We start from the raw sequence: 24,829 nt of genomic DNA, 5'->3' as shown, positions 1-24,829 counted from the left end.
CATTTTGCTTTCTGTAGGGACTCTTCAGGCTAGAACAAACAAACTCCAGATGCTTAATAGCACAGTATCGTATGATTTGGGTTTTCTGCATTAACCAGGTTTTACCCTGGTCTTTAGATATGGGCTGTTAAAGTTATTTTATAAACTTGAACTATGGAACACACAAATATGTGCACTCTGTAGAAATAATGACAGACACTTTTTGTCTTGAAAATAAGCACAACATTCCTAAAGTATATAAGTTCCAATTTCTGAGATGTTGAGGAATGTTTCTGTTATTTTTAAGAGCTGATAGAGTCTCCCTGCAGGTAAAAGAGAATACTTTTACCAGTAAATAGTCAACTGTGTATATGAAAAATAGAGGTCAGACTGAACTGGAAATCAAATACAAACCATTTAGGAAGCCTCTTATTTTATAGTAGATTATTGCTCCTCTCCTTCAAAGATTTAAATAGAGAATGGATTTGAGAAATTGTTTGCATTTTGATCCACCTAGCTTCCTTCTGTACATGTTTTTGGGGAAAATCATTTCTTTGTGTAAACCTGTAAAACTACTGTTCTGCTTTATTTCATAAGCCTGATGTTTAAGTGATTATTCTGCCATTTACTTTCTTTCTTCTAATGTTAAGTTTTTCAAGAATCACCTTTGAGACTAAAAATAGATGTTTTTAAACATATCCTTTAAAAATGTGTTCAATTTTACATGAATGATTGCCCAAAATGAACAAGCTCTTGTTCAAGAATACAAGTGCTGAGCAACATTTCCATTCAAGATGTTTCTTCTGGTTACTGTAGACCATGTAGACAAACCATGCTATTTGGCACTCAAAAACAATGAAGAGTCTTCTCTATTTTTACTAGTCTCCTTAAGATTTACCTGAGAAAAGGCACTCTTGTCATACTGCCAAAAGGAAGAAAAGACAGAACCAGAGAAAAGACAAAAACAGGTGAGAAAAGAAGGTTTATATTGAAAAAACCTCATAGTATATTAATAGTTTAGTGCAAAACAATATCTGTAAGTAGCCAGCACTAGGAAGAGCTCTTCTACAGCATGAGAGGCTTTTAGTTTGAAAGCAGGAATAGGAGAGGCTAAACGTGCTGATTCAGAGATGGAAATGGGACAGGCTTTGTAATAAGAAATCATCAAAGGAAAAAATGTTCAGAAAGGCCAGAGTGTGGGCTAGAAGGAGCAGAAAGGCTCATTACTGCATTCAATATTCACATCCAAAACGTGCATGTAAACACGAATTTTCAATTATCATCTCTTTGCTACAAAAGAGTTTTTTTACTGAATGGAGAAGTAGTGTCCCATCGCCTTTTTATGACTGCTTTACAGTAAAACACCCAGTACTGTAAAAATAATAAAATTTACTACTTTTATAAGTTGCTTTATCTGATCAAGTAGGAAAGATCTGTGCAGTGATTTTAGAAGTTGCAACTATAGTAATGAAACATATAAGGTGTCAATATGGTACATGAAAAAATCTGAACTTTAAGTACAGTGTTTTGTAACAAATATGATTGAAGACACACTTCATTTGAAGAACACATCAAGACTGCAAAGGTAAACATTGGAAAGGTATGAAATGCAGAACTCAGTATAAATATTTATTTTCCTCACCCTCTTTAATTATAATTACATACCTCTTCCTCAGGTCTTCCCTTCTTTACTGGAGAGGAAGACTGGGTCTAAGTATAATTCATAACTGTCTCTGTGGAAAAAAAATGTGCACTGAATCACATATTTGTTGCAGAAAAGGTAGGAAAGAGCCCCCTCCTTTAACACTTGTCAATTTTACTAACAATGAGGAGGCAGAAAAAGGGTTTTTCTGATTCAGCAAGCCACGTTCTTCCTTATTCAGCACAGCTAATGGTACCAGGGCAGTGTTTAAGTTACTAATGTATTCCAACACTGTCCTAAGTATTTAATTCTTTAGCACTGAGATGGAATACCTAGACCACAATGTTTTGAGATGGCTATGTTATTGAACACAGGTTACATACCTAAAGAGTATTGTCTCGATATTTTTCTTGATTTCAACTAACATGATTATTCAAAGACCTAGCCTAGATTCAAAGCCTTCATGTTCTGAGGCTGATACAGAAACCTCAGTTTCCTGATCCCTGTGTTATCCAGAGAAATGACTTTCCTTATTTACCTTGTCCTCTGCAAGAAAAATACCTAAAGGCGTATCAGTGTTTCAGGGTGTGATGTACATAGATTTCCTTGTAGTTAAAATGGTTCTTTGCCACGAAATATCAGAGTTTAAATTTAAAATAACCCTTAAAAATTTTTTTCCCTGCTCAAATTTTCCCATTCTAGTCCCATCAAACCATAGCCTAATCCCATTGACTTCAATGGGATCAAGAGTAAGACCTGCATGTGGCTTTAAAAACTATATTAGTACTATCTTACAGTTATATGGCATAAAGATTCCCCGAATCCCACAGAGCTTTTCTGAACGAAACTGTTCTTAAATGCAAGTGTGAACAGAGCAACATAATGATATACGACCTGAAGAGCTGAAAAGAATTAAACTCTACATGGTCATGACAGCATAATGGTACTCACAGCTTGTAATTTGCCATAGATACTGCTACTCCAATAAAGAAATAATGGTCTTCTCTTCAGAGAGTACAATACCAGAGCAGAGCAGGAGGCTGTCACATAGTCCTTCTGCAAGATGTGGGGAGACTACCACTGAATTAAACAAGGAGCTGTAGGTACCTCAGTAATCATACTGTGAGCAATGGCATTGCCCCTCAGCCAATATTGCGTATGTACACTGGTCTGCAACTTCCATCAGCTCCTTAGAAACTGAAGGACTTTTTAAGGGTCATGATTTCGTGGTGAAATATATTCAGTGAAGATGAAAATTTCGAATGCACTGCAAAACTACAAGGAATACAGATGTGGTGACTTCCACTGAGAGAGAGGTTTAATATCTCGGCTAAAGTAAAATGGTGAAATGTTATGGAAAAACCACATAGAGAAGGAGTCTCCAGAGTTTAGTAGTTTTTCAGTATAAATAGAATTTTGGGAGGATTGCAGAAGGGAAGTGTAGATTTCTTAAACTTTCTGGTATAGTAACATTCCAATTTTTTTTCTTCTATATATCTATCAAACCCAGAGATAAAATACAGCATACAAATACAGTCACTTTATAAGGGTGTATATATATCTAAAATAGATATAGATATAAATATATCTGTAATATAGATATATCTATAAAACAGATATGGATATATATGTCACTTTTATAAGAATAATTTGCTTACACAAAGTTAACTAATGATTACTTGATGACTAATACCACAGCCAGTCCCACTGATATCTCTTCAGAATATTTTAGAGGCCAAGTATTAAGTTAAAGTTTGATATAGCATGGATTTATCAATAAGAGACATAACTGATCAAAATGTTTATATCACGAAACCATGAAATCACAAAACCACATTTAGGTGGTTTCTACAGTCTAAAATTTCTATAGTCAAATTAGAATGCCTCCTTCACCCTCTTTCTGCTCTATTCTGTAGCATCCTTTCCAAATCCAGTGTCTCAAAACAGAAGTGAATGATTGTTTATCCTGGTCACTTGGACTGATCAAGGTGTACAGGACACAGTGATTTTGTATGGGATTAACTTGGCAGATAAAACCTGTTTCAGTAACTGCTGCAGGCTCTTTTTCAGGGAGTTGTAATGACCTTGAAAGAGCAGGGATTCTGGACAGTGTTTTCAAAACAAAGGATTAATTATTGACCTTTAGAAATATAATAAGTGTGGAAGAAGGTTAAGTAACAAAAGCTGATGTATGTGTTGTCTTAAATTGTAGCAGAATGGCTAATCTCAAATCTATTTGATTGTGAATAGATAGTGGGACTTAGAGACATATTTTTCTCTGCTGATGAACATTCTTTTCAAGGCTGACTCCTTTGTTTTGAACTTAAAGATGGTTAAAAGAGATGAATTTATACAATCTCAAGGTCTGTGTCAGAAGGTCTATAAAGATTCTGATAAGGAATCTTACAGCTGGTCAGACCGTTCTACACAATTGTTCCAGAGAGGATATAAATATCTCATCGTGAATCTCCTTTTTGACAACTTGGACAGCAAACAGTTTTAATAGTTACTGCTAATTTTTTGCATAATTTAACCTTCAGATTAAATTCTGGAGTTAGACCTTCAGATTAATGAAGCTAGTTGAAAAGAGACATTGATAGCAATAGTTTGAATTTGAACTGTACTATAGAAAAAACAATAACAGTTATTCACTCAAAGTCCTAATCTTGTTCCTCATTGGGTTGAGACATAGCCCTAAAAATAAGCCTTCATGGGACACATCTGAAGAAGACATGTTATTGCTTTGGTGGATCCTTCTGAATCAGTTGTTGTCTGCACGGCACCAGACTATCTAACTAATCACCCTGCAGCCTGGCTTTGATTCCTGCTTCCTTTCCTTGGGAAGTAAGGGACAATATTTCACTGTAGCAGCATGTTTCTGAGCTTGAAAAGGAGAGAGAGAGGTGCATCATCTGTAAAGTAAGAGTTATTTTGGACAAATTAAGCCTCATATCTTACTGATTTTAAGTATCAAAAGCTTATTAATGACTGAATAGTGAGACGTGGTTCATAGAGTGCTTTGAAATCACTTAGATAAGGCAAATAACTTATATGCATTGTTTCTTGCAAGATAATCCCTAACATGCAAAAGCCACAACAAACAACAGAGTAGTAAAGCATCAGTTAAAATTTTCCTTAAAAAAAGCTGCCAGAAACTTACCCAAAGAATAAGTATTGCTGTTGGTGCAAACTTGTCCCAAAGGGTTTTGGCTAAATAGCAGAGCATTTTAATTATTCTGAAATTGATTTATACACAGATTTATGCAGCTGGGAATTTTGCAGCTCTCTGCACCGTGACAAGCAGTTGAATTTTGAGTAATTACTTCTCTATAACTAGCATTCTGAAAGAACTGGGTTAATTTTTCCCCAATCTCTAATGAATGTTTATACAAGTATATCTAATATTTGAGACGAAATTCCCATTTTGAAAATGGAAGACTAGAAAAATAAATGTTTCCAAAAATTCACATGGTAGAAAAAGCAAATTTTCTGAACAGTCTGTTAATTTCTTGGAGAAGCCAATTGCCCCTTTTATGGTTTTAATAAATGTTGAGTATACTGGATTCACACTGTAATTTCTGATATAAAGTTTGTGTGGTATTATATTGATGTGTATCTTGGGAAAAGTTATAAACAAAAAAGAATATCTGGATGAAGATAGTAGTTGGTTAAAATTACTATTGTACTTGTATATTTTTGTTTATTTAAAACCTAGATTCAGAATAGAGGTCAACACAAGTACAGTAAAAGTGTGTAGCTGACACCCTTCTAAATGATAGATAACCTTGTAAGAATCTCTGAAGCAGCCTTTTAGAGGGATTTTTCAGGCTTTTCAGATTGCTATTGCAATCCGAAGATCCTGAACATCCCTAATACTTACTTTCTAGTCTTCTTTTGTTCTATTGACTCAAGCTGTATGAATATGAGGGTTGGGGAACAAAGCTCTTTACCAGCTCTCACAAATGAGACAGGTTCTATTCATGCATATAGCTTTGTCTCTAGGTACATTGTAGCCTATGAGAGTTGAGAATGGTACTTACTGGACCAAGGACTATGTGGAAAAATACCCCAATATGTTGGTTGAATTAAAGCCTTTCAAGAAATTTTGATGATTGAAGAGTACAAATTAGGACTACACTGGTAAATTTATTTCTGGATTTTCCTCACTTCTGAGTGCTAGGTTTCTTTTGATGATATTATTTTATCATATATTTGTGGGGTTTATTAATTCTCTTTTGTATAGATATTAATCTACAAGTGCTGCTTGCCACTGTGGGGAGAATATTCGATGGGAGTTGAAGCTGGGCAGAAATGTGGGGGACAATAAAAAGAGTTTTTTCAAATATATTAATGGCAATAGGCACTATAGAAATATCATCAGCCCATCACAGGATGAAGATGCCACCTCAAAAACAGGGATAGAGACAAAGCAGAGGTGTTTAACCCTTTATTTGCCTTTGTCTTCAACACAGATGATGGACCAAGGAGGTTTCAGTGCCCTGAGCTGGAGGACCATGACTGTGAGAATGATCAACTCCCAGTCAACCCTGGAATTGTGCTGGATCTGCTTCTCCAACTGGATCCCTACAAATCTATGGGGTCTGATGGAATTCATTCCAGAATCCTCAAAGAGCTGGCTAATGTAATTCACAAAGCCTCTCTTGGTTGTTTTTGGGTGGTCCTGGGAATCCAGAGAGGTCTCAGCTGACTGGAAGCTGGCAAACATTGTCCCGATTTTCAAGAAGAGCAAGAAGGAGGACCCCAGAAACTGCAAGCCTGTCAGTCTCATTTCAGTGCCTGGTTAGTTATGCAGCAGATTATTCTGGGAGGTAATGAAAAACATATGAAAGACAACACAGTCATTGGTCACAGGCAGCATGGCTTCATGAAAGGAAAGTCCTGCTCATCAAGCCTGATTTCCTTCTGTGACAAAGTAACCCACCTAGCTGATCAATGGATGCCAGTTGATCTAACATTTTTGGATTTTGGAAAAGTTTTTAATACTGTCTGTCACAGGATCCTTCTAGACAAAATGTCCATCACACAACTGGATAAACACATCATATGATGGGTGAGCAGTTGGCTCATGGGTCGAGCACAGAGGGTAATAGTGAATGGGGGAACATCAAACTGGCAATTTATCACTAGCGGAATTCCACAGGGCTCCATCTTAGGCCTGTGCTCTTCAACATCTTCATAAATGACTTGGATGTAGGACTGGAAGTTTGCAGGGATCTGGGGCTCCTGGCTAATGCAAGTTCAATATGAGTCAGCAGTGCCCTGGCAGCCAGGAGGGCCAACTGTGTCCTGGGGGGCATCAGGCAAAGCATCTCCAGCCGGTTGAGGGACAGGATTGTCCCACTCTTCTCTGCACTGGTGTGGCCTCACCTTGAATATTGTGTGCAGTTTGGGGCAGGTCTTAGTGCCCAAAGGAGGGCAACAAAGATGGTGAAAGGCCTTGGGGGGAAGCCGTATGAGGAAGGGCTGAGGTCACTTGGTCTGTTCAGCCTGGAGGAGACTGAGAGGAGACCTCATCACAGTCTACAACTTCCTTGTGAGGGGAAGAGGAGGGGTGGGCACTGATCTCTTCTCTCTGATGACCAGTGACAGGACCTGAGGGAATGGCCTGAAGTTGTGTCAGGGGAGTTTAGGTTGGATATTAGAAAAAGGTTCTTCATCAGAGGGTGGTTGGGTGCTGGATCAGGCTCCCCAGGGAAATGGTCACAGCACAAAGCCTGAGAGAATTTGAGAAGCATTTGGACAGTTCTCTCAGACACATGATGAGACTCTTGGGGATGGTCCTGTGCAGGGCTAAGAGTTGGACTTGATGATCCTTGTGGGTCCCTTCCAGCTCAGCATATTTTCTGATTCTGTAATCAGAACTGAATCAAAGTTGAAGCATGGCTGTCCATTATTTTTTACTCTATTACTATTTTGAACTATATCTTCACGTCTAAAGTTAAAACAGCAATGTATGTTCGTCATATTAAGTATAAACCAGGATAGAATATTCTTATTACATGTAACACAAGCCTGTTATATTTAATTATATTATATTGTTATTATTGTATATTTTTAAATTATATTATGTTATATTGTTATCCTGTATTAAATTGCCATCAAAATCCATAAAAATTATTTTGCAATAAAGCAGCAGCTTTGATTCTATGAGACACTTAATGTTAACTGTATGCATGAATCAATCAGTATTCAGCAAAGCTCTTTCTCTACATGCCTACACAGCCAAAACACTTAATACTTAAGTGTGTTAACTTCAACACACATTTCAGCAGGAGTTCGCTTGAAAACAGACAGACAGAAGACAGATCAACAAAGGTCAAATAAATCCAAGTACTTCAACTGAGGAATTAAGGACAAGAAAGTAAGTGTTTCTCTTCAATATGGCTAGTAAAGTAAAGCAATGCAGGGACGACAAGATCATCCAGAAGGGTACCCTGAGTGGGCTGCTCTTATGTCAGCGTGTAGCTCATTTTCATGCAAAAATTCTTGGTTAATGAATAGTAAGAGGCCACTTACAAACTATTACCATGTATTAAATGGACTGTATAATGCTGAAAATACCATAGTTTTGCATGCAAAAATATAAGCTATAATGTCAGAGCAGTGAAGAATTGTAATTGCACCGGGCATATATTAGAATACAAATGAAAAGAGATAAATTATTACAAATCCTATCAACAATACAACACTACTGAAGTCAATTTCAAGGACAAAATTTTAATTAAAAGTAAAGAGTTGCTATATTGAGAAATGAATAAACTTATGGCTTGACCTGTATAATTATAACTAATTGTTTTGGCGACCCATAATTCCACCAGGGGGAACATAGTATTTTTATGCACATCACATTTAATAGATGAAGATGTATGTGACTATTTGGAGTTTTATTATTCCTTCATTTTGATTGGGATTTTCCCAAGTAGCCTCCAAATTTGACACATGCAGACTTTGAATGTGCAGATTTGTGGTGGTGAATTCATAGAAGATGAGCTTAGTTTAAATGCTGGACACATTCCCTAAACAACCTCAGGAGACATTAACAGAGTATTTAACAGAAGTTTGATTTGGTAAGCAGAATAGAATATGCCTTGTCTCTTTTCTCTCTTTTTGAATGTAGAGAACAATCTGTTCTCACAAAATTTGAAATATCTAAATCTTGGCACACTGTTACAGAAGAAGGAATCACTCACTGTGTATTTGCTAGAAGTAGCCCTCCTGTTAACTCTCATGTGAAGTACCTTATTTCCATTCACATTGGTTTAGTCTGCATCTATGACTGCTAGACTGGGAAAGGTTGACAACAAAAAGGAAAAAAAGGAAAGTAATAGAGAAGATACAGAAACCTAAAGCAAAATCTGAAATCCAGCTGAGGACCATGCTAACTTATCTGTTACTGCTGCCTTTCTTAGTAGTCCCCTCCACACTCGTCCTCTTCCTCTTTATCTTTTTTTGACCTTACTTCTCCCTTAGGTATCTATTACTCATCCTGCCTTGGTACCCATCTCAGTTCTTGCTCCTCTCTCGTTCTTGCTCGTAGCCCATTTCCCTGCTCACTCCTCTCATTCCTTCCTGTTTCTTATCTTTCCGTGCCTTCCTGACACCACCAGTATGCACTGCCCCCTATTTTTCCAGCTGCTCTTTTCTGTTGCCTCTCAGTTTTCTTATTTCCTTTTTTTCTGTAACTTTTACTTTCTTTCTCACTCTGATTTTTCATTCTCTGTTTTTTATATTGGGTTCTTACTGCTTATTTAAATTCCTCATCAAGCTTCTGCCTGTTATTTTCCATTTACCTCCTTTATGTTTTTATTCCCTGTGTATTATTGTTCTCTACCAATGACTACACTGCTTGTTCTCATGTTTTTCCCTGTATCTCCATTCTTCAGTAGAAAACATTGTTGAAATGTGGCAGTTTGATATCAGCACAGTGATGTTGCAGACCTGATCCACTCTGTTTAAATAGTAATTTCCATTTCAGTCTATGCAGCTTTTTACTACTAATTCTTTTGAAGTGTGAAATCCATTGTTCTGCTAAAAATACTGGAGTAATGCATTGTGGGGAAAGAATGTATCTGTAATGGAATTTTAACTTGCTAAATCAAAATCACAATGTTGGACAGGTAGGTAAATGAGTTATTTATACTACCTGTCACTCTACCTTATCTAGAAAATAATTCAGTAGTTCTTATACACAATTGTGCCTGGCACGTATTTTGATGTGTGATAACTGGAAAACGTTATCAGTGTTAGGAACTGTGCATATTCACATTGTTTTTCACATTAATGGAGCTGAAAGTGCTGAGAACAAAACTTCACAACTGATGCAAGTCTTGTGCTTAACAAAAAGTTTGAAGTATGTTGTGTAGGAGAGAGACTGCCCAGCCTTCTTTCAGAGAGTCTGTAAGCACATGCACTGGAATTTGTATCTGAAAATGAGTATAAAAAAATATCTTTAGTGTTTTGTAATTGATTAGGCCTGTATCCAACTGGTTGTAGGCATTATTTGTGTGCATTAAAACTGAGCATTCAGAGAATTGTAAGTATATTGCAGCAGTTTGCTAAATATTTGTTGTAACCACATTTTCTTTCCTTCTACTTAAAAAACCCCACTCTAATCTAGACATTCTGTTTCATTTTATATGTTTGCAGAGACTAAAAAGTTGCTTCATTCTTGGAACATATGCTCAAATAGTTTTATCATCTGCTCCTAGTTTTCTTCTTTCCCATGTCCATTTACTTACAAATGTCCTCTATCCATATGAAGCACCAGGAAACCTCTGTTAAACAGGCCATGGAAAATGATAATATCCCCTTTCAAACTGTGACTATTATCAAATGCATACACAGGAACAGATCTTTATGCCTGCCTCTGCAAAGTGTACAGGCTATCTTGGCTCATTATGTCCTTGCACATGAGATGAGCTAATCAGGAGAGCAGTTTGTGCTGTGGAGGAGCATGCCTGGATGAGTTCCACATCCACTTGCTGGCATCAGCTGCAAAGCCTGATCCACATTTCTTTTGCTTCCCGTTATCTAGCCTGGTACAGTTACTTTTCACACTGCACCCACAAGCAAAAAACCGATTAGGATATGAAGAGGTGATGAGACAACGTCAGGACTACAGATTTCTGTTAAAATTTAACAGTAAGGTGAATGTTGAGTGGAATGGCAGAACAGAATTCCCATATATTGTCCTCTGGTGAAGGTAGTCTCTTTCCCTCAGTGCCTTCTCTTATGTAGGTATGTAATCCTTTTCACGTAGGTATGCAATTCTACACGGCCCAAGACAGTGAGCCACTTGCAGAGTATACAGGGTCTATCTTTTTTTCCTTTAGGTATCTTGTGTCTTTTTGCCTCCAGTCCAACAAAGCTTCACAAGAGTATTTCTGTAGATCACTACTGTAAGTTTTTGTCATTGTTTGAATTTTTACAGGATGGGTTTTGCAAAAAATACATGAGTCAATTCTTTCTCACACCATTTTCACACTCATGCAGCAAAATTAAACTGTCACAAAATGTTCCTCTGGTTTCTCTGCTGCTATTTTGTGCTCTGAAATGAAGAACTATATCTATTTCTCCTTTCATCTGTTGCAAAGATGCAAAATGCCCTGAGGTTCAGCATAATGATTTAAAACCATAAGGAGTTTCTTGTGAGCTCAGAAATACTTTTTATGTCTGTGAATATATGTATGTGTGTATGTAGGTGCATCCTGTGAGAAATGAACCTGAAGAAAAAACTTAGTATGGGATTTTCCGGGCTAACATCTGCTTTGCACAGAAGGGCAGCCTTATGCACGATTTCTTGTTTTACACAGATGCCTGCCTGTATGAGTTCCCGTGCTCCCTACAGAACAAGGCTGTGACTTCAGTCATTTTCTTGTCAGTAAAAACTCATCACTTCATGTTTTTACTTCCTTTTGAAATACTGCCCTGCTATTTTTCAAGTGCCTGCTGCTATACACTAGATAACATACAGCTTTAAAGGTGATCATTTTGAACTCAATGACTTTCTCTTACCATCCCGTTCTGCTTGAGATAGGAGACAGAACTGTTCTCACGTTTTTCTAACTTACTGTCAGCTGATCATTTCAGGAAAGTTGAAGTTATTATAAGCACCTCAGTAAATGTAAAAGTCTCCTTGAACATACGAAGTACCAAAACCTAGATATCCTGGGAGCACCACTTTTGTTATTTCGTATTTAGATGAAGAATTAGGGTAGCTGGCTTAAGAAACATTTATTAGGAAATATGTGTGTGAAGTATTTGTTGAAAAGCTGCCTACTGTTTTCTTCATCTATGTAAGATGAACTCTATTTTGCTTTCCATGATGAATCATTATGTTGCTTTGCAGTTTTTTCCCCATATCTCACAAGATCCCACGCAAGCTTTGAAAAAGTCACCAAGAAGAGAAAAAAGAGCCAATTTAAATAACATACCCAAGGCTTATTTTCCTCCTCCATTTGCTATGAAATCCCAGCAAAAAAATTATGTATGAGCAGTTTTCTATAAATCTTATGCTAAATAGCTGTTAAACAAGAGCATGAAATTCCCAGTGATGAGAACATGTAAATACCGTAAAGAAAATACTGCTCTCTGAGGGGTTTTATGAAGTTCAAGGAAACTTTCTAAAGTTAGAAAGTACTTTGAGACAGGATACCATCTTGAAGTATCCAGGTTGCTGCTAGGCAGCAGTCGTAAATTGCAGAATGCATAGATTTTCAGTCCTCACACCATTTTTATTTTTGACAGAATAACTCTATCTGTTATATCTTGTTGCTCCCCAAGAAGATTTATTGAGGTGAAAAGCATTGTATCCTTACTGAAAGAATAGTAGAGTACATTTACTATATATATGTCCTATCTATAGCAGTTTATACTTGTGCAGGAGGCTTCTACAGTGTATTTTGTCCTGACTTGAGTGATAAATTTTCGAAAGTCCTCAGGAATAATGATCTGGAAAATGTATTTTCCCCACAAGGCTCTAATATTCTTTTAGCCAGTAGCTTCAGAATCCTATAAAGGGAACACATTTTTAGCAGGTATAAAGTGGTTTTGGAGACTGACTGCTAATGGCAAGTTAATCCATGCTCCAAAAGAAGAGATAAAAAAATCTTACATACCCTTTTCCTAAACTTTTAGCAGTGTGATATTTTGCCAGAGGGCCTGAAAACAGGCAGGACCACAATGTCTTAAGATATTACCAGAGCTGTGCCTTAGATCATCACAATTTTGATGATAACAGTCTGCACCAACAGAATTAATTTCTAGGAAAGAATTTATTAATATCCTCTTGTGCATTACCAAATGTAGTAAATAAAATTAATGTTCACAGATGTACCTATTCCTGCCTTTTTCCTGTTTTAATAAGGGGTACTGAAACAGTACATTGTGGAAGGGAAAAATAACTGGGATTAATTTTTGAAAAAATGTACAACATATAGCTCATACAGCTTGTATTGATTTTAAGATTAGGTGGTTAACACAGTTCAGTGACAAATATGAACTCTGACTTTTTTGATTAAACTGTCTTATGTAAAAAATGAGGGGAAATATTTCCCCACATTTTGCAACTTCTCCTATTCCCTTTTCAAAGAAAATACACTTCTCTTGTCTGATACCCAATCCTCTTGTGTAGCAGTCACTTAGCATAAACTAAAGAAAATTAGAGAAAAGTCATTGATCAGAAAGACTAAAACTTCTTAGCTCTAAGAACACAGTTGTGTTAACTACTAATGTAGATGTGTCACCATCTCTGGAGGAATTTAAAAGACGTGTAGACCTGGTGCTTAAGGACGTGGTTATAGTGGTGGACTTGGCAGTGTTTATGTTTGGACTTGATGATCTGAAAGGCCTTTTCCAACCTAAATGATTCTATGATTGTGTACAACTTATTGCACAAAGTCTTTTGTTTGTTTTTCCTCTGCACACAACCCCAAATATCACTTAGTTATTAGGCACCATTTTAATTTTTATGCCTTCTTCAGTGCCTGCTTGCTCTCATTACTACAATACATATTTTGTCATATGAAGTATAATTTTACAGGAAATACTTAAAAAACCTAAATGACAAAATGATCTTGAAGAGAGGAAAGTTTTTCAACTGGACAAGTGTACATTTTGCATTTTTCCATCTCCCTCTCTTATGGAAAATGAGAATGTCAAACAGCAGTAAGAAAAAGGCCATATGGAATGGCTGTCTTGAGAATTATGCTTGAATAGTTTTGCCCTGATGACATATTGTTACAATACATCAACAAAATGTAATTTCTCTGAGGTAGCTGCTACTCGCCAAATACCACAGTCAAGGAAATAATCTCTGCTTGGTTTCAGCTGAATGATTTTGGGAGTAGAATGTTAGTAGGTAGGCTACAGACTTTCCAGAATTAATTTTTATAAATGTAATTAATAAGAAAGGCAACTATTTGAATTTCAGACATATTCCAAGAAAAACCATATAAAAATTTAGATGATTAAACTTTTAATTTTTTTTTAATATTTACTAAGCTATATTCCACATACGGTTCTCCAACGTATGTTATAGTGAGATAAAGTCAAAGATAGATCTTTACAAGCAAATTCTTCCTTGAAAAATGGTTTGATGTGAAATATTCCCTGGAAAAAGATTTAATACCTCACCTTTTAAATATCTTATATTGAAAAGATAAATAAATTGTAATACTTTTAGTAAAATTGAGACTGCATTTCAAATGGCATATTTTAATGTGCTCCAAAAGACTGTGACTGAGGTAATTCATACAATTTTACTCAAAGTAACCTGATGTAGTACTGATGTTTGTCTTAATTTTTAGCACAAACCAGAAGCAATGATCCTGTGTCTTTTCTTACAACTAATTACTTGCAATTAATCTATTTTTGAAGTCTCAAGCTTTTCTTCTTCCATATGCACTCTTTTCCCCTTACTATGCCTTTTTCACAAGCTCAGCGTCAATCCTACCTCAGTCACAACCTCTGTTTCAGCGATTTGTTACTCTAAGCCAATCTCTATTTCAGTGAACTTACAGCATGGAGGAAATAATAAAACTATCAGAAGATGTAAATTTTTTATCTTTTATACAGACCTTAGGTTTTATATCATCAATTGTCAGTTTCCTGTTAGTTTAATGAACACGTACAATAATTCACCCTTACAAACACACTTCTCTTCTAGACTAATGTCTCATAAATCATGCAATTTTGGCATGAATCACGTTGCAATAATTGCTCAGCTGTGGGATCTTCTTCTGATAAAGTAATAGGTTTGAATTTTACCTGCACCTGTAGTGAATAAAATTCAGCCATGTAATGTACTTAATCCTTACAGTCACAGTGTGCTGTTTGATAGAATATTGTTATTATCTAGCAGCCAACCGACAATGACAATCCATCAAACAACATAGGTCCGAAAAGCAAAATTCTATATTTTGTCCAGATCGAATACGTAGGGGCCTTAAGAAAATTAGTTACCAGAATGCTGAGATTAAAGCACAACTCTATCTATGCATGTGATTTTTTGATGCTTTTGTTTATTTTGTGCAATTTTTAATATCGAGTCCTTATTTAAATTCCACTGGAATTCTAAAATTCAATGCTCAATCTTTGGGTAACTGAATTCTACAACTTAACATTTTTTGTAATGTATCTGTGGTTTTGCCTCCCTCTTTTTTTTTTTTAATGTTTTAATACACACCAACACAAAGATACTTTTCGAATACTTAGTGGCTTTACTTTGTTAAATAACCTAGAATGCATAAATAATTACTATCAACCGTGTTTGTTATGATTTTCTATTGCAAATGCTAGAAGGACCAGCATGGATAAGGTATTATTTTAATGGGTTCTCACAGGCTGGGAAATAATTGATGGTGAATTTAATCCTGATGTCAGGTTTGAATGTAGTGCTCACAGGGTAACACAGTTCCTGATCCAGATGAAGACTGAGGAGACAAGTAGGAGATTAGGGCTCTGGGCACACTGGGACAGTTGCCAGGGGTCTGGGGTCCAGGACCACTGGCAGTACCACACCCAGCAGAGGCAGTGGTTTGCTCATAGGGAGCCAGTGCTATGGCACCTAAGAGAGACAAGCAGGTCTGGTGAGGGCAACCAGACATGGTCTAGTGATTCCTGGGATGCCCAACGTCACCAAGGGAAAAGGGCCAGCCCTAAAGCAGTTCCTGGCCCCTAGCAGCCAGACCTCCTGGAGGTGGGATGCTCTCAGGGCTCTGCCATCAAGACTGGTCTGCATGAAACAGACCATGGTAACCTGCCATGGTGCTGGTGATGCCTTAAATTTTACTTTATATGGATTTTAGTATAGCTCTTTTAGAATGGCACTTTTAGCTCACACTTATGCATTAGATTCCTAAAATGTTGTTAGCATTTCTTGTCAAGAATTCCAATGGACAAGGATTTAGCAAGTTGAAAAGCGTCTTATCTGCAGAAAATGTACTTAGAATAACACCTAACAGGGTCATACCATTTGATATAACCAAGTCAAAACTAATCAGAAGCCTTGAAGCCATTCCAAGGGGGATAGAGATGAAGAGAATGACAAGGATAGGAAGTAAAGGGTGGTCGCTTTGGACCACCAACTCAAATTTGGGAGGTGTATCTGAAGTAGGATAAGAGAGGTCCCATGGGATGGACAGTTTTGGGGCTGGGTGTAATGGATGAGGTAATGTCCAAATATTGTAATTAGGAACAGAATATTGTAATTAGATGATTGTATAAAGTTGTAACACCTATGTAGTTCTGTATGCACACTTAGGAAAATATTCCTGTGCATTTGGCATGCTGTAATAAATAAGTGCTTTTTGCTTTCTAATACTCAAAAAGAGTCTTAGAGAGTTATTTTCTGCCTTTTAGGCATCACTGGTGACAGAAGTAGTTGCCTCTGTGCCATCTTACTCTTCTGCAATTCTGCCTTCTTGTACACAGCTAATAACTCCCACATGATACCACAAGAAGTACTTAAGAACAGTTAAGATAGACATGCACTTTCTTGGTTTAGTAGATTAGTTTATCAAACAAAGATGCCTGATTAGTCTGTCATAATATAGGAATGAAAAACTGATATAATATTTACTCCTTTTTTCTATTTAATTTTATTTTTAAAATTTTTTCTGCACACAATGTATCCGAGACTTGCCTATTACTAAGGTTGCATTACAACACATGCAGCTGCCTGGATCATGTTTCCTTTTTTCAGCTATTATTTCTGTGCCTGCTGTTCATTCATTCTGTGCCTAGTTCCTGATTTGGTAGACTTATTATTAGCTTTAATAGGTGATTTAAAATTATACTTGACTCATCCATTGTCCTGAGATGTAGTCAAGAGATAGAAAATCATCTTCAATTTGATCTTACTGTTATTATAATTTAATTTTTAATATTATTAAACTGTTTGTCCTTGCACCTTTGATACTCCATTGGACATCATTATCCTTGGAAAACTGATGCACAGCTTTCATTTCAATTCAAGTAATAAACCTCAATTAGCTTCAGGTTCTAGGCTGCCTTTACTGAAAAGATGCTCAAGTTCTTTTTTTCTTATTCTTTTCTTTTGTAAATTGAGTATTTTCTTTCAGCTTCTTTCACGCAGTCCAGTTGAGCTTGTTGCATAGTTGCTTTCATTTCCCACTATGGTACACCCCTTTTGATTTTTTTTAATGTCCTTTTTTCCACTACAATATATTTCACTCTCTGTTTTTTGAGATTTTCAATCTTTATTTAACCAGTTTTTGTTTTTTTCAAATTTGTACTTTGCAAATGTAGATGCTTAGTTAGATATTTTTCTTTTACTCTTTACTAGTGTTGACAATTACATATATATTTCAAATACAATGCAAAGTTCTCTCTGACTATCTATTTTATAATAAAATGCATTTTTTCTTTCTTCTCCTACATGACTTAAAAAATGGCAAAACCAGTTGTCAGTATAAGAGTCATGAAACCATACATATGTTTGTATATTTTCAGGTGTAGTAGGACCTTAAATCAAAGAACTAAAGAATGTGCATTTTCCACGTGCATAGTAATGAAATAAAAGGATTAAAATAAAAAGAGACACATTTTATCTTTATTCTAGTGACTGTTTGATTTTTTTCCCATGAGCAATATATTCATGATACCTGATACCATCATGGGAGAGAAAATTCAAATCCTTCAGATCTATAAATTTTTTCTTTCTACAAGTACCCTGAAAAGCATTAGCACTATTTACCATTATTTCTCTGTATTTTGACACCAGGAATCATTTACCTTCCCTAGGTCCAAATCACTTACAGACTTAATGAAATTAGTTAATCACTTGCCACTGAAATAAAGATAATGGAGGCATACCTGGGAAGTATTAATGTCTGGGCTTGGATCAGGAGTGCGCTCTTGAAACACATCTCTTGCTCATGCTTCACTACTGAGCCTCTGCTCACATCTCACAGAATCTTGGACCACATGCAATGAACCTCTTTGGGATAAAATTAAACTGGAAGTTGTGACCTGTGAGCTCATATAATGCACTCCAGCTACAAGTGGGCATGCAATTCACTGCATGATTCAAAGCAGCTCTGGAGTGCAGAGAACAGACTTCATCTCTTCATCTCTATTGTTCTCTATATATTGGTCTACATTACTTATTAAGACAGGCAGAGCTGCTGATCCTTTGGAAATTGTAAGTACAATACTTCTCTTAAAAAATTCAGGAAGGAAACATTTTATAGGAGACTAAAATAGTCAATATTAACTGCATGATCATACTTCTGTTCTTCCAGAGCACTAAGCTGTTTTCTAAGGAGCACTACAGGACTTTCAGAATCATTACTTTAATTCTGGTCTCACTGAAATAAACTGGAACTTTTCTGATTCAATTAAACAGAAAGATTGATAAATGAAATACTCTGTTGGTATCTGTAGTATTTTCAACATAGGCACTGGTATTTAATTTTATGTTTTTAAAGTAAAAATGCTTTTAAAAACTCTTCAGGTCAATGAAAACATAAGAGTGAGTAGAAAAAGGAAGTGCAGGAAGGAAAACAAAATCTGTAAGTGATATGTTGTGTTTAAAGCTATCCCTATATTCTATAACCTCTGTAGCAACATATTACTTGAAAAAATGGAATATATGAAACTCTTAATAATCAAATTAAAATATACTTTCTGGCAACTGATGCATGGTAGTCTAATGATCAATTGATGCAGACTAGAAGCAACCCCTCTGAAAGGTATTTGAAGCCTGAGTATAGATGTTTGTAGTTTTGTATTAATTGAAGTGTGAGATAAGTACAAATAAACAGATAAAGAGCAAAAACATGATTAGGAGCAAAAAGATTTAATTTTTTTAGAAGATCATTTTTAGGTTACCAATTTCTTTTCTTTTCCAAGTGAAGGACCGGTAGCTAGAGAATATTGCCTGAACTTAAAACATTACAGATTCTTTCATGGTCTGGGTAAAATCAGGATTATATTGCAATCTCATCCACCTTATTTAACTATGTCTGTATCAGTGGCATTCATGCTGTGAGATACAGAAAAAAAACTTGTCCACAGACTAGAGTTGTGACCAGTTGCAGTGATCAGATTTCTTTCTGGATTTTGAAAATGTAATATTTTGGGGAAATTCAACAACACTATTGACTGACCTTCTTTAGGACTACTGAGAAATGGACTGCAAGATCAAAGCAACTTAATTTTATACTGATCAAAGTTTTAATTCTTCAGAATAATTTTCCTTTGATTGTGAGTTGTGCTTTTCCTTCTGTCATGGGTTTCAAAGGTTTACTAGCAAGAGTTGAAAAAGCGTACCAAAAAGCCTTTGGAAAGTCTTAGTGATTATTTATAATGGAAAAGCTTCAGTGATTATTTACAACATATTCAATTGTTCATATGTACACATAGTGTATTATTTATTATTTCTGTTGCTTCTCCAAGTGATCGACAGTCTTCTTTGCTGACCACCATTCATCAATGATTCTGCACTTTGTTTCTACAACCTTCTAGGTAACAAAAAGCAGTTTCTATATCTCCAGGATGAAACACAGCACCAGTTCACGCTAAACCTCCCACTGCCATTATGGGGAAGAGGTGGGTGGGTGGTGGGGGGGTGAACAGCCTGCCCATGGAGCTGTCCAGGTGAGAAGCAGCTGTCAGAGGAGATGGGGATCTTTATGAAGGCCCTGTGGAGAGGCTGATTCACATAGGAGGAGGCTGGGGGCATATGGAGGGAGACTGGAGGCCTTTGACTTCTGGTGGCAGAGACACAGCTGCTTGTCCACCCACAGACCTGTGTCTGCAGAGTGGGCTTGGAGACCTGTGAGAGCAGGGGGGAAAGGCGAGTCTGGGGGTGTAGTCTGAACCATGCACCAATACCACAAGGAAGCCACAGTCGTGGTTGTGGGGGTGTGACTTACACCTGCAGGAGGTATGGTCCTCTGCAGACTCGACCATGCCGTCTTGAGAGACATTTTTCTGTGGCCAGGGGCTCTCATTCAGGACTCTGAAAAGAGACCGCAGAGGCTTGTGGAGCCCTCAGACTGTTAACTGTTCTCCATGTCTGTGTGGATGCCAGTGATAGTGCGCGGGGAGAGCTCGAGTTTGTCAAGAGTGACCACAAAGCTCTGTGGGGTGAGGAGAGGCTGGGGGGGAATCTGCTTTGTTCAGTCTGGTGAAAAGAAGGGAGAGGAGTAGCATCTAATAGCAATTGCCTGGTACCTACAAGGAGGTTATCAAGAAGATGGAGCCAGGCTTTTTACAGTGGTGCATAGTGAGAGGATGGGAGACAAGAGTTTAAATTGAAATGAAAGATTCAGGTGGAATAGATAGAAACCCTTTTCCCTCATGGTGAAAAGTCAAGCACTGGAATATGTTGCCCGTAGAGATTTTGCAGACTCTGCCCTTGGAAGTTTTCAACATCTGAATGCGTAAAGCCCTAAGCAAGCTTGTCTGACTGCGTAGTTCCTCCTTGCTGAGCAGGAGGTTGGACTAGAGAGGTTCTGGGGTCCCTTCCAACCTGCAAGTCTAGGATTGAATCATGAGCTTGTGTACTGTGTAGGAGTAAAAACTAAAGATCTCTAAAACGCAACAGGATAGAGGTGATCTGGCATGCCAAGTGTTGTTAGCTGAATTTGTCATGTGTTGTCATATCACAATGAGCCTTGACATGATATGACTAAAGCAATCTAAAGGTACCTACAATTCACATCACAGGGTGATAGATTTGATGGGAAGTATGAAATCTAACTGGTTTTCTGGAAAGTGAAAAACATCTTTAAAACAGCTTCTATTCAAAGTACTTTAAATACAGATTTACTGGAACAAGGTGAAACCCCCACAAGCTCTTTGTATTTGCTGCAGGATTTAAGCTGCAACCCTTCCCAGTGTAACATGTTTTCTATGCTGGTTTAGCTACCATGGACCTTCTGTCATCAAAATTTCTTCTAAGATATTAAAAATTTTTTCAGCTGAACATTTTGTTCTGTCAGGAAAAAAAGAGACACTTCTCACAAAGTGAAAGATTTCTCTTAACTCTATGAGCAAAGGGTTACATAGGTTAACATTTGGGCTCCTGTCAGGAAAAAAAAATCAACGAATTTCATTGGTTTCACAGAAATACAGTTTGCATTTAATATTCCTGTTGAATCAGCATTGCTCTGTCACCAGAGTTGCAAAGAGAAGACCCAGTACACTACTTGAAAGTCACCATAAATAAATAGTGTTGAATAATTACTTTTTTCTTACCCTCAAAAGAAATGTCAAGAAGACAAGCTCAGGCTCTACATTAACCTTTAAATTTGCTTTGGTTTGGGGAAGTGAAATCCTGAGCAACTTAGTAGAGCCTGTGTCATTGCTTGGATCTGTCAGGAGCAGTTCAGGACTAAGGCATGAAATCTTGATTTATAGATGATTTCAGCTTAGCTACAGACAGACCAGAGTGCACATGGCTTCCTGCATGATAAGCTGGCCATCAGCAGTTGTATACCAGCTGGCCAGTTACGCTGTACTACCCACAGCATACCCATTCTCTTCTTCACATTAAACAACCAGGAGATACTTTGGCATGTAAAATATGCGAAGACCTTGTGTGCCTATCCCTTACAGGTGATGGAAATTGAATTTCTGTGCATACCTCAATGACTAAAGGGTCAGTCAAAGTATTATTATATTGTCTTACGTGTTTCTAGATGGTAGAACAAACTAACTGAAATTGCCATGAATTACAATAACATGGAACTTCCCTCAGTAAGTTTTGCTTCTTTGTATGATAGTATATGGACATATACATCATATGCATGTTATTATTTACATATAATAGAGAAATTATCCAGATAGGATTATGCATGCAGTAGTCAGAATTATCTGTTACTTCACGAAACAGTTTTGATGATTCAAAGGATCAATGGACCCTGTATAGGCACATTACAACACATGTACATCAGAAAGAAGTTTTGTCCACAGTGTTCTCTTAGTTAAAGCAATCAGTGTATACATTAATATTCTTGCATGTATGGGCAGAAGATAGTGTAATAGTCCTGGAGGTCTTCAAAGCTACTTGTGTTCAGAATTCTCCTATTCATTATTTACTGATTCCACTATACATATTTTAAATACACAAAATAGAATCTGTAGTAATTTAAGCTTCTCTGATGTCTAAGTTTATAGGGAGAACCTTACTCAAAAATTCTGACGGGGCTCTTACCAAAAGCAAAGGATAGCATGTCATATATTGTGTAGGTATGATGGGTGTGTGGGATATGTATTTTTTTTATTTATTAGCACTTCACCAGTCTCAAGTAATTCTTTGACAATCTCAGAGCACCTGCTGACTCTTTCACAAAACCACACAGATACAACCCATTATTAGTCAGTAGCTGCTTAGTGTAATCACCGGCAGTGCTAATGCTTTCTCATTTCCTAGATGACTGGCACACACCAGGAAGACCAGCTATTACCGCGACTTGAATGACTAAGCTGACTGGATCATCAGTGATGATCAGGTGCCTATAGACTCCACTTCTCTGTTCCTCCTTCAGCTGGGCATGTATGCATTTTACAAAGAGTGGTTAAGAAGCAATGAATGCTTATTGATTTAGCAGACTGTATTTTAATATCTATACACATATACTGACAAGTTCACATAATGTTATTTAGAGAAACAGATCCTTTGGCATTTGTTTTGCATTTTAGTCAATTGAACAAGTTAGTTACAGAATTGCTTAAACCTTTTTTTTTTGTTAGTCCCCACAGGACTTCAAGTGCTGGGTTAAAAATATTTTCCTAATGCCGTGCCTGTGCTAGAAAATTTCAGAGACAGCATAGCCGATGACATATGCATACGCACATTACTATGGCATATATGTGACTGCTTTTGTCAGTATTTCATGTAGCAATCAGAAGTTGTACTGGCAAAAGATTTGGCATCCAGTGTGTAGATGCCAATGGTCCTTGGATTACTGTCTAGCACTTTGGCTTTATGACGTTTTTACTGTGTGCTGTGGGATGGCAGCAGAGTACTCAAGGAAATAGGATAACCCAGGAATTAGTCACCCCTGTATTTTTTAAATCTATCTCATTTATTTTTTATTATTAAATTATCTCAAATGTGAATCCCAAGAAAACACCTAACCCCTTGCCAATGCCTGGTTATACTTTGGTTAAAATGAAACCAGGAATGCAGGATGCTGTTAGGGCATCCAAATGTTTCATTTAGTGAGGAGCAGCTCCAACTGTGGTAAAATGGTGTTTCTAATGGACAGTCCTATGCTCCTGAACAATTGGAAAATCAGAATGTGATGCAGTTTGGGACTTAAGAGCCAGTCTGGAGAAAAGAAAGTGCCACATTTTGTAAGTTTCTGCCAAAGTCCCTTGGCCATTTAGAGCAACAGCTCCATCCTGTGACAGCTGGTGAGTGGGTCATGATTATGCTCTGGAAGTTTAAAACCTTATTAGCTCTCAGTCAGCGGCCAACTTGTTTGAACAGTCCAAGGCAGAAATGGTTATCCTACAGTTGTGCCCTCCATTGTGATGCACAGAAATAAGAATCTGAAAAATGTACAAGGCTGCAGGGATATGAAACAACAAAACTCTCCCAGGGTGCATAACCAAATTTTTCTCTCACCCCTGTTCTTCTCCTTCTGTACTGACCAGAACAGAATGCTTTTAAATCACTCTTGCAATCCTGTTTTAATTTCTTGTTTACCTATGATCCCTTTTAAGTCCTTCTGACTTGTAACATGTTCTTTACTAAAAAGTTACATTGCTTCCTGATGACTGTATGTGACAGAAAGAAACAAGGCTGAAGTCTCAGTTTAACTGCAAAAATCCAAGTCTTTGGAAAGGATACTGCTAGAACCTGTCAGAAAGGTATCTACGCATTTTTGTCCTGTTACAAAATACAAACATTCAAAACTGAAAATATCTGTGGGTGTTTAGTTGAAGGATTTCTCAGGATTTAATTCTAAGTTAAAAGCAGAACCAGAACCTCAAAGGGAACTAATAACTGCTGGGCAGTCACCATGCAGTATTGCCCACAGCTTCTGTGATGTGAACCTTCTGTAATGTGAAGCCCTTATTTGTCCCTATGATCCCCTTCCATATGACGAGAAAATTACATTACTGTAATTACATTACTGTAATTACATGCAACCAACCTGCATAAAATCTACCTTATTCCTGAATACTGGAACTGTCATTAAAAAAGGGGCTTTGAGGCAAACACACAGAAAGTAGTTTTATTTTTCCTGATGTTGTAAATTTATGTGGTGTGAACTAGGGGCCAGAAATTGTCTGACTTTTTTATTTCTGATAATCTGCTTCTTTTATATTATCTTCCTAGTGTTTTCTGTTTTGTGCAGGAGGTAATCAGGAAAAACACTTCTCTAGTTTATTTAACACTGAAAATTCCCATTGAAAGAAAAAAAATTGCAATCCGCTGAAAGCATCCCCATTTCACTCCAAAGACAGTAAGTCAGTTCTTGAGGTAGGATTGTACTTTTATGAGACATTTTTCGTATCTTTTGTTCTTGTAGGGACAAAGAATCTGCAACACACAGTCATCTTTATCATCCAAAAGTAATTTACATTTAACAAGAATATTTAATTACTTAATTGCTTGAGAAAAACTCCCACCCCAAACAAATTAAATACAGTGGTTTATGCCTAATCTGCCTGAAAATTTTGCTTGCAGTTATTCCTTCTTATGAG

The 24,829-nt window shown here is 36.9% G+C and overlaps 1 long non-coding RNA gene across 1 annotated transcript; it reads left to right on the top strand.

Moving 5' to 3' along the window:
- The first annotated feature begins 596 nt into the window (after nt 1–596).
- LOC135413854 (uncharacterized) lies at nt 597–7,789 on the top strand. The gene is made up of 2 exons (XR_010430440.1): nt 597–947; nt 6,094–7,789. It is a non-coding gene; the product is annotated as an uncharacterized LOC135413854 (long non-coding RNA).
- Nucleotides 7,790–24,829: the final 17,040 nt, after the last annotated feature.

Source organism: Pseudopipra pipra, chromosome 4, assembly GCF_036250125.1.
Source record: "Pseudopipra pipra isolate bDixPip1 chromosome 4, bDixPip1.hap1, whole genome shotgun sequence".
NCBI lineage: Eukaryota > Metazoa > Chordata > Aves > Passeriformes > Pipridae > Pseudopipra > Pseudopipra pipra.
This window is presented reverse-complemented; position numbering and strand designations above follow the sequence as displayed.